This window comes from Plectropomus leopardus, chromosome 12 (genome assembly GCF_026936395.1).
Source record: "Plectropomus leopardus strain MGB_pleo_1.0 chromosome 12, ASM2693639v1, whole genome shotgun sequence".
In the NCBI taxonomy this organism is placed as follows: Eukaryota; Metazoa; Chordata; class Actinopteri; order Perciformes; family Serranidae; genus Plectropomus; species Plectropomus leopardus.
The window spans coordinates 3433783-3447314 of NC_142187.1; the positions used below are offsets into that span (position 1 = coordinate 3433783).

General features: G+C 36.8%; 1 protein-coding gene across 2 annotated transcripts in view; it reads left to right on the forward strand.

The window, feature by feature from the left end:
- Positions 1-13532, forward strand: part of LOC121951855 (sickle tail protein homolog) — a 117594-nt gene that overhangs the window by 37303 nt on the left and 66759 nt on the right. The window lies entirely within an intron of this gene.

Here is a 13532-nt window from a genome sequence, read left to right on the forward strand (position 1 = left end):
AACAGTCTGCTGCAACTAACAAGGTACTTTTTTGGTGTCTGAGTTTCTCATATATATTCCTTGTAGCTCAGACCCAGAGGCAGTTCAACTTTGGTGACCTGCTTCTCACCTTCATTTCACGTTAGTTGAGACCTCAGAGGAGGTCCAGAGCATGAGAGGACCATTACACAGGCATGCTGAAACTCTCTCACAGGCTGGAAATGTGGCAGACACATCTGTGCCACCATGCCAACTTCTCACATCTGCCTCTGTGGATCATCCAGTTCCTCCTTCCCTAAATGTTCACTGCTTACTTTTCTTATGCAGACATGATCATTGGACCTCACGCAGCAACATTCTCTTAAATTTCTCTTATATTTACTCTCACTATTCTGTTAAGAGAAAGAAAAATGAGAAGTCAGCTCCAGATGCACCAACAAAAAGTCTTGCATATTTTTATAGAAATTACAGAACTCAATGCAGAAAAAAATTGAATCAATTTAATCAGTTAAAATTATTAAAGGAAAAGCAGCAAGTCCTCATATTTAAGAAGCTGGAACAACAAATTTTATTTTTTGCATGGGACATCATTTTATTATAAAAATGGTTGGCAACTAATTTTCTGATAAATCAAATAATTATTTAGGTTATTCTTGTATATCTTAATATCGTTTGTGGGCAAAAAGATCTTAATTTGCAAAGTAAGAAGTAACTAAAGTTTTTAAACAATTGTTGGCAAGTAAAAAGTACAATATTAACATCTGAAGTGTGGTCGAGTAGAAGTAGAATGTTGCATGAGATTCAAATATTCAAGTAAAGTAATAGTACTTCACCTTTGTAAATGTATTTAGTTACATGACCAGCGGAGAGTAACTGAAAATACAGTAATTGGCACCAATGGACCCACTGGTATTTCTGAAGCCTATGCATTAATAATCCAATTATTATTCTAAAACATTACCCAAATTAAAAGGGTATATTGTATTATAATACAGAAATAAATAAACTGCAAGCAAACTATAAAACTGGCGAGAGTTTATTTCTGTAATTTAATATCCCCTTTCTCGTTTAAAAGTTTAAAAGTTAACTAAGACCTAGCGTTGTAACGGCAACGTTCTGAGGATGTCCCAGTGAAGTTGAGAGGTGACAAATTATATAATGTTCTTTTTATAAAATGTTCCCACAATGCTACATGAGAATAAATGAAGAACATTTTCAAAGTAACTTTCAGAACATGATATTGAGGCCTGAGATTACAGATCATTTTTTTAAAAACCAAAAATGTAATGTGATATGCTTACCAAAAATTAAATAAAAATAAAATTTTTCAACATCTTTTTATGTTAATAGAGAATGTCACCCTAACTTTAAGAAGAACATTCCGGGAACTAAAAGAAAACGTGCCGTTGAAAACATTACACAAACATCGGGCATTGTACCATTCTCAGAACGTTTTTAGAACCATAAATTGCAAGCTGGGGAGCATTTGCATTTGTAGAAATGGAAGATAATAATCACTTTTCGTTGCATTATGTCAATGAAGCAGTGTCTATTGCAGGGTACTATTTAAGCTGCATTAGTTTAATGATGTGTCTGGAAGCTGGCTGACTTCCTCCATGTGACTCCATGTGTCATGGAGCTGTCAGGCTGGACTGCTCTGCTAGTCAGACAGGTAAAGCCAGCATTATTTACTGAGGTGGAGTTATGTTGAAACAGTGCACCAGCGGCAGGGAGAGTGGCAGAGACGGAGGGGTGGGGTTCCTCACTGCACCTGACTCTGACACAGACGAATATCCTGCAGACAGAAACCAAAAAAAAAAAAAGTGACAGACACGAAGACAAGAATATTTGCATTGATTTGCAGCGTTGGGACTGGAGTTAGCTGCTGTTAGCTTGAAGACAAGTTAGCATTCCGAAGCCTCCAGGTAAGCTCGTTAAACCTCTCTGAATATAACATAACCAAACATTCTCACTGAGCGAAAGTCTTTTTTTATTACTCGAAAGAAAAATATTTAGTTTATAAAGTAGCCTGCAGCGTTTCTAAACTTTTCGCCAGCTAGCACAACCACGTAGTTAAAGCTGTCATTGTGCGTTTGCCCAGCCGGACTAACGAGCTGCTGTATCAACACATGATAATGCGGGCTGTGGGGCTGTGGGGCTGTCTGCTCTGTGCAGAGGCGTGGAGCGCCAAACTCCGTTTAACTCCTGTCAGTGTATTTGTTGCGTCGAAAGTGACAGCAATTACACAATATCCAAACTATTACAAGGAGAAAAAAAACATCTCTAAGGTCTACTGCTCACTTCGGCGTTAGTCTAATACGCCAAAAATGAGTTATTTCAATAAAATGTCCACTTTTTGAATGTCTGTTTCCACCGAGGTTAGCAGCATTGTCGTGAGAGTGGTAGTGAGCTGACAATTATAAGAGATTATGTTTAACCCTTTGAAACCTGGATGGACATCACTTTCTTGTGCTTTTCTTGTTGAGACACCTTTCACAGCTATATTTTTGGAACCGTGCGATAACTGGTTTAAATTCTTCTTAGCCTTTTCTTTCTTTTCTTTCTCCTTCTTTCTTTCTCAACTATCAGTAGTTGTCATGATTTAGTATTGAGTCTAGCAAATTTCACAAATACAGTCATAAAAAATGTATAGGCCAAATTTGAAAAAAAAAACTGAATTCATTTTATGTTAAATGTATGTAGGTATTTATGTTATACTTATGTTTAAGTATATTTATTTAAGTACAAATATGAACAGAATGACAGATTTTTAAATCTACAGCTTTTTAAATTATTATTTTGCCTATTCTCATAATAAAAAAAAGTCCTCTCTGGGGCTGTTTGTGAAACATTCTGAGCTGAAGCCTTGGATAAACAGGCCTAACAATGCCACTGTATATGGTGATGTTGAAATTTTTTCCTATAGCGACATTAATAAAAGATGAAGCTAGATGTCCCCAGAATGCCACATCACAAGTTCAGTAGTCTCTATCACACCTGCAACTCCAGTCAGGTTTTTGCGCCTGTAGGCACATGTACATGGCAAGAGCGTTAAGTAGTGTTTTCCAGTGGATAATCAAGTGAAACTTGGATCTGCGATTACATTAAAATATCTAAAAATGCATTCAGACGAGACATAATTACAGTGTGTTCAACTACTTACAGTCTGCAAAGCACTCTGACTAGAAAGGAGAATAACCCCATAGATCTATCCAAAGGATAGCCTGATTTTTGTCTTTGAAGGAGGCATTTTAATTCTGAGTAATAATGTGTCTGATGTTAAATAATATAAAATGAAAATAGAAATAATTATATCATTATCAATTTTTTGACGAAGTTTGTTAGAATTTACCAAAGAATCAACAATCTCATTAAATCCTCTAAATTCATGCTCACCAAAATGATTCAAACTTTTACATTGTGTTGAATTTTCAAACAGATTCAGTTCAAATCTCTCATTTCATTCAGATAAAACTTTTCATTTATTTTGACATTCTAAACTACTGGTTGCCAACCCTGGGGTCCTGAACCACGCTGTCAATGCTTTGGGGGCTCAGCATCTAATTTATTATTTGGAAAAAAGTAAAAAGAGAAATCTCACAGGATAAAGGCAAGGTGAAGACGTTTAAGCTTTATTCAAAGAGCTGACATACTCTGCTTAACCCTTTGAAACTAGGATCAACATTAGTTTATTTGTGCTGCATTAAAACACCTTTCATAAGCTATTTAACCCTTTGAAACCTGAGTGAATTGGTTTAACTTCTGTTTTTAAAAAAAGGTGACAAGAAAATGATGTTTTGATGATTATTGGAAAACTTTTTAGCTTTTTTTCAGGCAATTTCTCCTAATTTCTCACTAATTTCTTGCTTATGTTTGAGCCATGTCTTGTCAAGTTGGTCATTGCCTTCTTCCTTTGATTTTGAAAGGAATCAAACCAGTTTGCTCAAAGTGCTAACAACCTCATCCTGCCTCAGTAAAAGTAACAAAGAGCTAAAAAAAACAATGTCCAAGCATCAGAGAGAATAAAATACTAAAATATTTTGTCCAAAAATGTCTATTAAGTATGTATATTTGATTTGTTTTAATTGTTATATATAATACATACTATAATACACAATACAGAGGGACAAAACAACACACACACACACAAGCTGACAGAAAGGCAGACTCGTCTGCTGCAGCACTGTGTTCACTGGCAGTGGAAATACCTGTGTTTGAAAAATCTGCATGCATGCGCTAACTTTGGTGGTAAATGGGTATGTAAAGTGATAAATTACTGAAAACAATATAATTAGCTCTGCCACTATATGTCAGCAAGTTTAGTGTACGCAAGTTCCACTTTTACTAGTCATACACCATGCTGACTGACAGGAGACTGTGCAAACAACTAAGCACGCACTATTTTGAAGGATCACTCAGCCGGCAGCCTATATCTATAAGTCATTCTGCCTCATGAATGTCACCGTGTTGCAGTTTTACACGCTGGAATACTGGAACCTCCTGTGTTGTGTATACCACAGACAAGACTGCTCCTGGTGTGGAAAGGGACCAATGGTCAAAGCTACATCTCTTTATACCAATAATTGTGTGTGAGACAAGTCAGATTTGGGGATGTTAGAGGGATAAAACTGGATAGCAAAACGTTGATCATCTCAAAGTCAGTAACAGTCTGATCACAGAATATGTCAACAGTGGTATGAACATCATCAGATGTTTGATGCCAGCTTTTAGTCATCTACTGGACAGTTTTTTGGGGGGTTTTTTTCACGTGGTGCTACTGACATATTCAGTCTGTAAATTCAGACTGATCCTCGCCTTTGCGTGACACTTTGTCTGTACTGTGTTTACAGCAGATGTTTACTTAAACTTTTGTTCCCTCCTGGCTCCTGTACTGCGCTCACTGTGCACTGTGCTGAAGGTGCTCAGCTTTCACATACCACTTGGCTGGTGTACTGAAAGTGGGCTCAGATCAGCTGTAGATATAGTCCATTGGCTCAGACCTAAAAAATAAACCTTACTGGCACCACCTGAGGTGGCAAAGTTTAGTAATGATTTTTTTTAATCCTCCATGTGTGGGTGACATATTCTGATATGATAACCTTTGCAGAGTGGCAATATAGATGTAGTAAACATGACTCACACCCATATCCACGGCAGGCCTCTCTAATAATGAAATGGACATTATTGCCCAGAAACTGCCTTGGCTGAAGCCAGTTGGGTCACAAACTGGTCGTATATATTGGTTTAAACACAAAACAAAAGTACTGGATAATAAGCAAATCCATAGTAACTATAACTACATAATAACTATTTCAATATTAAAAACAACATTGACAGTCACATATACTTGGTCAATAATAAATTTAAACCCCTGTATCTTGTTCATGAAGAAGGTTACATTATCGTTATTAAGCCCTGTAGGCAGGTTTTCAATAACACTCAAATTGTGCAAATTGAAACTGGGAGTATAAAATATACCTAATGGAAACATCAGTTTCGAAAAAACTTTGATTTATTGCAAAAAAAGTTTTTATGCTGGCCTGAGCTGGTATTTCAGGCGATTAAAAAAAAAAAAAAAGCCATATTTTGCCAAACTGCAATTGGAGACACTTTTTTTGGCTTTTATAGGTCATCCCCGGCTCCTCTCATCAACATGTTGAAGTTTCCTTGGGCAAGATACTTAACCCCAAATTGCTCCTGATGCAATGCCATCGCTGTGTGAGTGTGTGAATGGTTACTGAGTAGCAGGTGGCCCCTTGCACAGTAGCCTCGGCCACCAGTGTGTGAATGTGTGTGAATGGGTGAGTGTGACATACAGTGTAAAAGCACTTTGAGTGGTGAGAAGAAATAAGCGCTATATAAGTGCAGCCCATTTACCATTCAGCACACTGTGCATCAGTGCATCACTCATCAAACTGCCTGTCTCTCTCATCATCTGACTCCCCAAGTTCAGTTCATTAATCCTGCTCTATGTGGTTGTTCAGAGATCAGTTAAGGTACCATCCCCCTGTATAGTCACTGTTTGCCTCACAGCAGCCTGCAAATTCTGCACCTAGATGTTATGTTTAGGTAAGCTTTTTTAACCTTGCTGAAAATGAGATTTGTTGTTTTGCACATTTTATACATACATATAAATATATATAAATAAATAAATAAATAAATATATATATATATATATAGGGCTGGGCGATATGAAAAAAAGTCTCATCACAATATTTTTTTAATATCAGTCGATGTCGATATATATCACAATATACAATAAATCACTTTTTCTGTCAAGCGTAAAGGATCCCTTTTCCCTTTAGTGAGATATGAAGATATCATAAGGTTAATTTTGGTTTAAATATTTATTTTCTGTCAGACGTTGAACATGACAAATATACTGTAGAACAGGCATCACCAACTGATGGACCTATTCTCCTAAAATTCAAAGAGGTCCAGTTACTAAAATTTCCTCCCAGCAAAGGTCTAAACCTCATACATCAATATTAAAATTAATTTAACATTTTACTTCGATTACGATTACCGAACTATTTTTTTGCTTTCTGCTTTTTTCTTCTTTTCTTTTTTGTAGTTTGTTATCTGCCCTCATAGTTCCCTGACACAGTTGCATTTGACCATGGTGTGTTGGAGTGTAATATAATTATTTATTAAACTTTCCAGCGTTATATAAAAATTAAAAGCTCCATTTTAAACAAACTTCAGGTAAATTTAGGCACATTGTGCTGATAACAGGCCAACCTCTCCTGACTGCAGGACTCTGACTTCAACTTCTGTGAAACATCTGTGCTAATAATCATTTTACTCAGGAAAAATAAATAGATTTTGAGTACGCCTGCTTTTCCTATAGCTGCTAACAGCTTGCCAACATTTCCAGATAGAGAAAGAGTGAAAGTAAGGCCATGTGCTTGTGGCCCCAGGCCCCCAAAACATTACATTTGCCCCTGGTAATAATTATGAGAGCTCAGTTCAAGGGGCTGGATGAGACATGGAGTGATGCGTCCTGTTTTTTGTTTTTTGTTTGAATAATTCCATCCAAAGTCTGATTAAACCTGAAACTAACAAGTAGTCTGTGGAAGTCTAAAGAAGGTACTTTCCACCTCTGCAAATTTGGCTGTTTCAAACACTCTGCTCTGTTTGTCTGTCTCACTGCGCTGCTGTCGGACCATCAGCTGTTTGATCCGTGATATTGAAACGCTGTGGAAGCACATACGACTCGGTTGTCAAACACTCAGCTGTATTCTACAGTCAAAGTCGTTGACTGCATTTGGATCGCCGTGGTGCTATTTTTATTATCATTGGCTGTTTGAGTTGTCTGTCAAAACATGGCTGGAATGCGTTCTATCCACATTCTGTCGACTACGTCTCATATTTCAATTGAGTTATTTCGTGATTTAAATCGTTATCGTTTATCACCCAGCCCTATATATATATATATATATATATATATATATATATATATATATATATATATATATATATATATATATATATATATAATTAAATTATACTGTACCCTGTTGTTCTATCCAACCCCCCCATAGCAGTCTGTTTAAAACTCATCATCAAAGATCATATCCAAATGTGGGAATATGGACTGAATGCTCATGTTGTCTACACCCACCAAGTAAACAGAGTCTGAGTGTGTTTTGATGTAGCTTCACGTCCACATGCTGCGTGGCTGGAGTTGGGATGAAAGCAGGCAAATGTTGACAGAAATGTCACATTAATTAAGCACGGACACAGTACAAACATTGAAAGCCTTGTGACACAGCACATACAAGGTAGTTTTTACATTAAAGATCCATGTAAAACATATTTTTTAGTTTATTTTAATTAAAGTGGAAACAGACAAGTGTTTCCAAGTGTATTATTGTTGGTGCTTCTGTTGCAAAGACAACTGTCTAAATTTTCAACAATATTTTAAGTGACAGTTGCTTAATTGTTTAGACCAAAGTCAACACAGTCATCACAGGAGCGACTGTGGCTCAGAGGTAGAGCGGGCAGTAGGAGGGCGGTTAGATCACCTCATGGATACTTGAGTTTAACCACTGGAGGCTGATTTAGGGACTTTAAATAACTCACTGTTTACTTGACACAATAATTGCAATATCTTCCTTGTAGTGTGAACATGTTTACTAAGAATTCTGCATCTCTTTATCATTGGATTTAATGCGTTTTATGGAATTGTAATATTTATAAAAATATTCACAGAAAATACAAGAAGCTCTGAAATCATTTTTTAAAAAAGGTGTGTCTTCATTTGTCCAGTGTAGCGAAATAGTTGGTTTGGGGGTCACTAGGTCACATGACATGGAGGCTATTAAAAAAAGAAAATGCAGTTATGTCATCAAGTAAACAGTATTTTATTGATAGTCCCTGAATCAACCTCCAGCGGTTAAACACAAGGATGATCTAATGAGATCAAGATCTCATAATTACAAGATCTTATCTCACAATTATGAGATAAGGTGTCTTTTTTTTATTGTTATTCAGTGAACACAATACACTTCTGTACTTTGATAAGATGTCTCAAAAATAATGTGATAATGCCCTTTTAAATTTAGATGTATGTTGGAATAAAAAATAAGTAAAATAATAAGTTATTATCCAGGTTGACGACTTTGTATACATTAACTCACTGAACTGCAGTGACAACACATGCTTTTCACAGCTGGTCCGTGACTCATGTTTAGAGACGTGACAGCACTAAAAACCATCATTAGTGCTTCTTTTCACATGCAGCATGGGGGCAAAGTGATGTGGCTTGTCAGCTTCCTTCAGGCCTGTAATTAGCAGTCCTCTAAACCTGCATTGTCTCTTTAAGGTGGAACTAACTGCGCGTGTCAGAAACACTTAGCAGGGTTTTACAGAGTTGCTCTATAAGTGTGTGTTTGATGTCTTTGGTATTGGAGCGCTTCAGGCGGTCCTCAATTGTTGTCCTTTATGCAGTCAGCTTGTAGTTGCTGCCTGTGATGTGATGGAGCCAGACTGGTTCAGTTTAAACACAGAGCGGTGCTTAGAGTGATGATCTGTCTGCGTGACCTTTCATTACATCAACCTCCACTATGATGGAAGCTGCTCCCTCACCACAGGTACATAACTGTGCCTAATGTCGTGAAACGGTGCGATGCGTCGCCCCAGCCCTGTTCATGATTGTCCATTCACTGAGTGGATTGAATTTCTATTGCTATTCCTATGGTTGCATGGTATACTTGCTTAATATTTTAAGAACAGTAAAATTTAAATGTTACTAAAAATTGGTTAATTTGTTAAGAGCAAAAATTCATTGAATTAGAGGAAAACTCCTTCCAGTTTTGAAGAGAATACGCATTGTGTGGAATTTCCATGGAGCTTGGGTTATATTAGTGAGCTCTGACTCTTGATGCTTTTCTAATTTGTCCTGGCAGATAGCTCAACGCGTTGTGACACGTCTGTGTGTTGACAAAAGGTTGGCTGGCCCTCATGTTTACTGTGTGAAATTTGATCTGATTTCTCTAAACCCTTTACCTCTTTCAGTTTTTCCACCGTGATGTCTGAGCTGTACATTGACCATTTGACAGTGAAGATGCCGTCAACAAGGGAAATTCCTGAAAATGCCCTGTAAAAACAAACTATCTGTTTTACCTTAATATTAAGAAATAGTCAGCTACATGGTGGTTTACATATTCTGAAAGGAGTGAGAAGAATTTATTTTATCCCACACCTTCTCCAGAAGTCATTGAATTTTAATTAACCAGCTTCCTTATTAATTAAAATCTATACTCTTATCTAAATTCTTTTACATTATTATTTACTGAAAAAAGAGGAAGATAAACCAGAAAAAAATAAATATTAAGTAACTAAATAAACAGTAACCCCTGTAAACAGCTGCTGATTGTCTCTTCATCCCTGTACCTCCTGAAAATCATCATTTTATACACAATTTTAAACTGATTTATGGTTGGACATTGTTTTGGCTCCACATTAAAACTGTGTCATAGCTCCACCCCACAAATTGATATACACGAACATTTTAAGTTTTGAAATTAAATTTTACCCTTGAATTGTAACTCCCCTCTCAATCTTTGCACAGTTTTTGAATATTTCCTGGTAGTAGGTTATTTTTAGTCTTAAACATTATTTGTACTGTCAACAAACAAATCTGAGATCAGTCTTATCCTTTTATTAATATGACTGCTATATTCTTTGTGAGGTAGTCGAGCAGCTAACTGCCCTGGGGGTGAGGAGATACCATAGGAGCATGTGAAGCACAACTATTCATGTCACAGCCGAATTCAAATTCAGAGTTCCACGTCCTAATCAAATGACCCCTTTATTTAACCCTTAGGGCTCGCTTTAATATTATACACATTCATATTGCTCTGCGCACAAAATGCGTTTGTCATGATGCCACTATGTTTTTAGACAAAAAAAACAAAAAAACAACAAACACAAAAAAATGAATTATTTGTAACATACTACATGCAAAGTAGATTTTTTTATGATGATCCCAGTCTGGAATATGTTAATGATTAACAGCAGCATTGATTGTGAAAGTGCACACCTAGTGGAAATAACGTGTATATATATGTATTTTCTTCATATGATAAATATGACTTTAAAAAATGACATCATCTGGTGAAAAATAGTGAAAATGACAAATTCCAAGGCAAAAGTCCAGAATGATGCCCAGAAATAATACTATGCATGTTTTTATGCTTCAATGACTTGAGGATCAAAAATTGCAGGTTGAATGGGTTTCAATGGAGCATTTTTTGCACCTAACAGTATGATTTGAAATAATTTTGTTTACATAGTGTATTTTAGACGTATTGTAGGAGATTAGATGGCAATTCCGAGATTAAAAAAAATAACAAAAACCCAATTTTGCCAAAATGTATGCCATATGCAGGAACACAACCAAAATGATCAAGAAATGAAATCAAACTCATATAAAATATGCCCAACAGTCCCAAAGGGAACTAAATAAGGCAGGTTTCGTGTTAAGGATATTATGTACTAGTTGTGTATGCATTTCAGTGTCTTCAAGGGAGGAACAATATTTTGGTTTCAGCTTGGTCTCACATCAACATCACTGAACTCTGCGTGACCTACAGTCCCTGCACAAGCCCCGCCCCTCAGCCACGCTGTCAGTTTCGACATAGCGTGATTCCCAAACACCACTTCTGCTCCGTGTCTCCCCTAGCTGATGCCACTCTGGCCGACCACCAAGTTCTCATGTGGTCAGACTTGGACCTGATTGCAATATACAGTAAGGTGTCTGTCTGTAGCATCTTTATAGACATGCAACATCAGCAATTGCTCAGTGGGGTACCGCGTGCAGTGTGTGCAGTGTGTGCAGTGTGTGCAGTGTGTGCAGAGTGTGTAGAGTGCTGTGAGTGTTTGGGCTGTTGGCCGCAGGGCATTATTCAGCCCTGTGTGGCTTACCTTGTCATTACAGTGTGGTGACTCAGTGTTTACGTGTGGGGGGCTCAGTATGTGTACTTGTGTATGCGCTTGTGCACTTGTGCACTTGTCGGGTTGCAAACATCAGTTCAGCGGCTGTGCATGGATGAGAGTGTATGTATACAGGACTGAGTCACATGGTTGAGCTGCCAAGAGGAAGGCCGCATCAGACCAATTTTCTCTGATCAACTCATTGCTTCATACACACACAGACGCTCACATGTTTTACTTTTGTACTTGTGAGGACCCTTTCTGACATAAAGCATCCCACCCTGACCTTAAGCACTACAGCTACATGCCTAACCCAGCGAACAACTGAAAGTAAACACATACGTAATGTCCGTAATCCTCATTATACAGGAGGACTGTGTGTTCTCAGTACAGTAGGTCAAACGTTAATCAGGACATCGTAATTGCACTATTCACGTTCTGTTTCTCCTCTATGACTATTCAAGTTTGCTGAGTACTGTGTTATTATCACTGATAGTGATTGTGGACAGGGTTCCTAAGGTCATTAAAAACCTGGAAAAGTCAGGTATTTTGCAAATAGTAATTTCCAAGACTGGAATGTTTTTTGAAGACCATCATGGTTTTGGAAAAGTCATGGATATCTGTTTCACAGACCTGTATAATAACACATGATGTGTCCAAGGACCGTTGGAAAATTTAAAATCCAACGATAATTTCTGTTTTTGCCGTTACTGGCTATGATAAAAGGTGAAATCACCAAAAACAAAAAGAAAAAAAAATAACTGAAATGTTTTCTTACAAAATTACCCTAAAAAAGTTTTGATAAAAAATCACTAACATTTTTTTTTTAATCACCAAAATTTTGTTTTTAAAAATAGCCACAAACAAGCCAGAATATTTCTTTAAAAACTGCCGTTTTTTTAAAGAGAAAGAAAAAGAAGCCAAAATGTTTTCTTTGCAATCACAAAAAAATGACCAAAATGTTTTCTTTAAAAATGGTTAAACAAAAGCCAGTTTTTTTTTTTATTTAAAATTTTGAAAAAAGAAAGTAAAATAAACATAAAATAAAGCCATTTAAAGTTGTGTGCCTTAAGCAATAAAAAACAGGAGTCCCTCTCCAGTATCCAGTCCTTCAAATAAAAATATTTGACATGCCCTCCCTCTTTTTTGCACCTCGCCCTCCCCTCTCATAAGTCACAAGCAGTCCCTTAGTTATGTTTAAATATACAGTTCTAATCCTGTTCTGAATTAATTATTTCTTTTAAGAATAATAGACATTTAAAAGAGCTATTAAATATAAATAAAAAAGAACTGTTAAGAACAATCAATGGTTGTGTCAGAGAATTCATGTTCTTGAACATTTGCCTCAAAGTCATGAAAAAGTCATGGAAATGTATAGGTAAAAATGTGTATGAACCTGTATAGATAAAAGTCCAGAAATGAGACTTTGAAATGAAGTTGTAATAAAGTGGAATTATCCTTTAACTTAAACCAAAGTTTGACATGAAGTCTAAAGATCAGTCTTAATCCCCAGAAAGTCTGTTAAGGAAGTGAGAACTGAATAAAATGTTGTCACTTTCCAAACATGTCCTTCCTCTCTCTCGAGGTTAAAGAAGAATGGAGGTTACAATGGAACCAGTGTTTCCCCCCAACTTGCAACACTTGTTTTATCTTGCGTGTGTTCTCTCTACCCTTCTGTATCCCCTCTCTAAATTTAGATGTTTTTGTGGGTCCAAGGATGCAGTATAGGTGTAACTTCTCACAATGTATTTTCTTCCCTCAGCAGCAGTTTGAGGATTTTGACTGTCATAGTGGATAAATGATCTGTTGATCAGATCAGAGCTGATCAGATCGACGCATAAGAGGAGCAGCTGCTACAGAAGCAGTTTTTGACTCAGCGCAAAATTTAAAAAAACCCGAAACAAAACAAAAAAAGCCATTAAGATTCACTTTCACTGTGCCTGGCATTCTACTGCTCAATCTGTGCCCAGAGTGCAGTCTGAGAGTGTGGCACAAATCAATAACTGAATACTATTTATATATTTAAATAGTCCGGTGCCAAAAATAAGAAATATCAACAAAAAAAAAAGGTGGCTGCAGATGTTTTACTTGTGGCTGTAGACACCACACCTGTC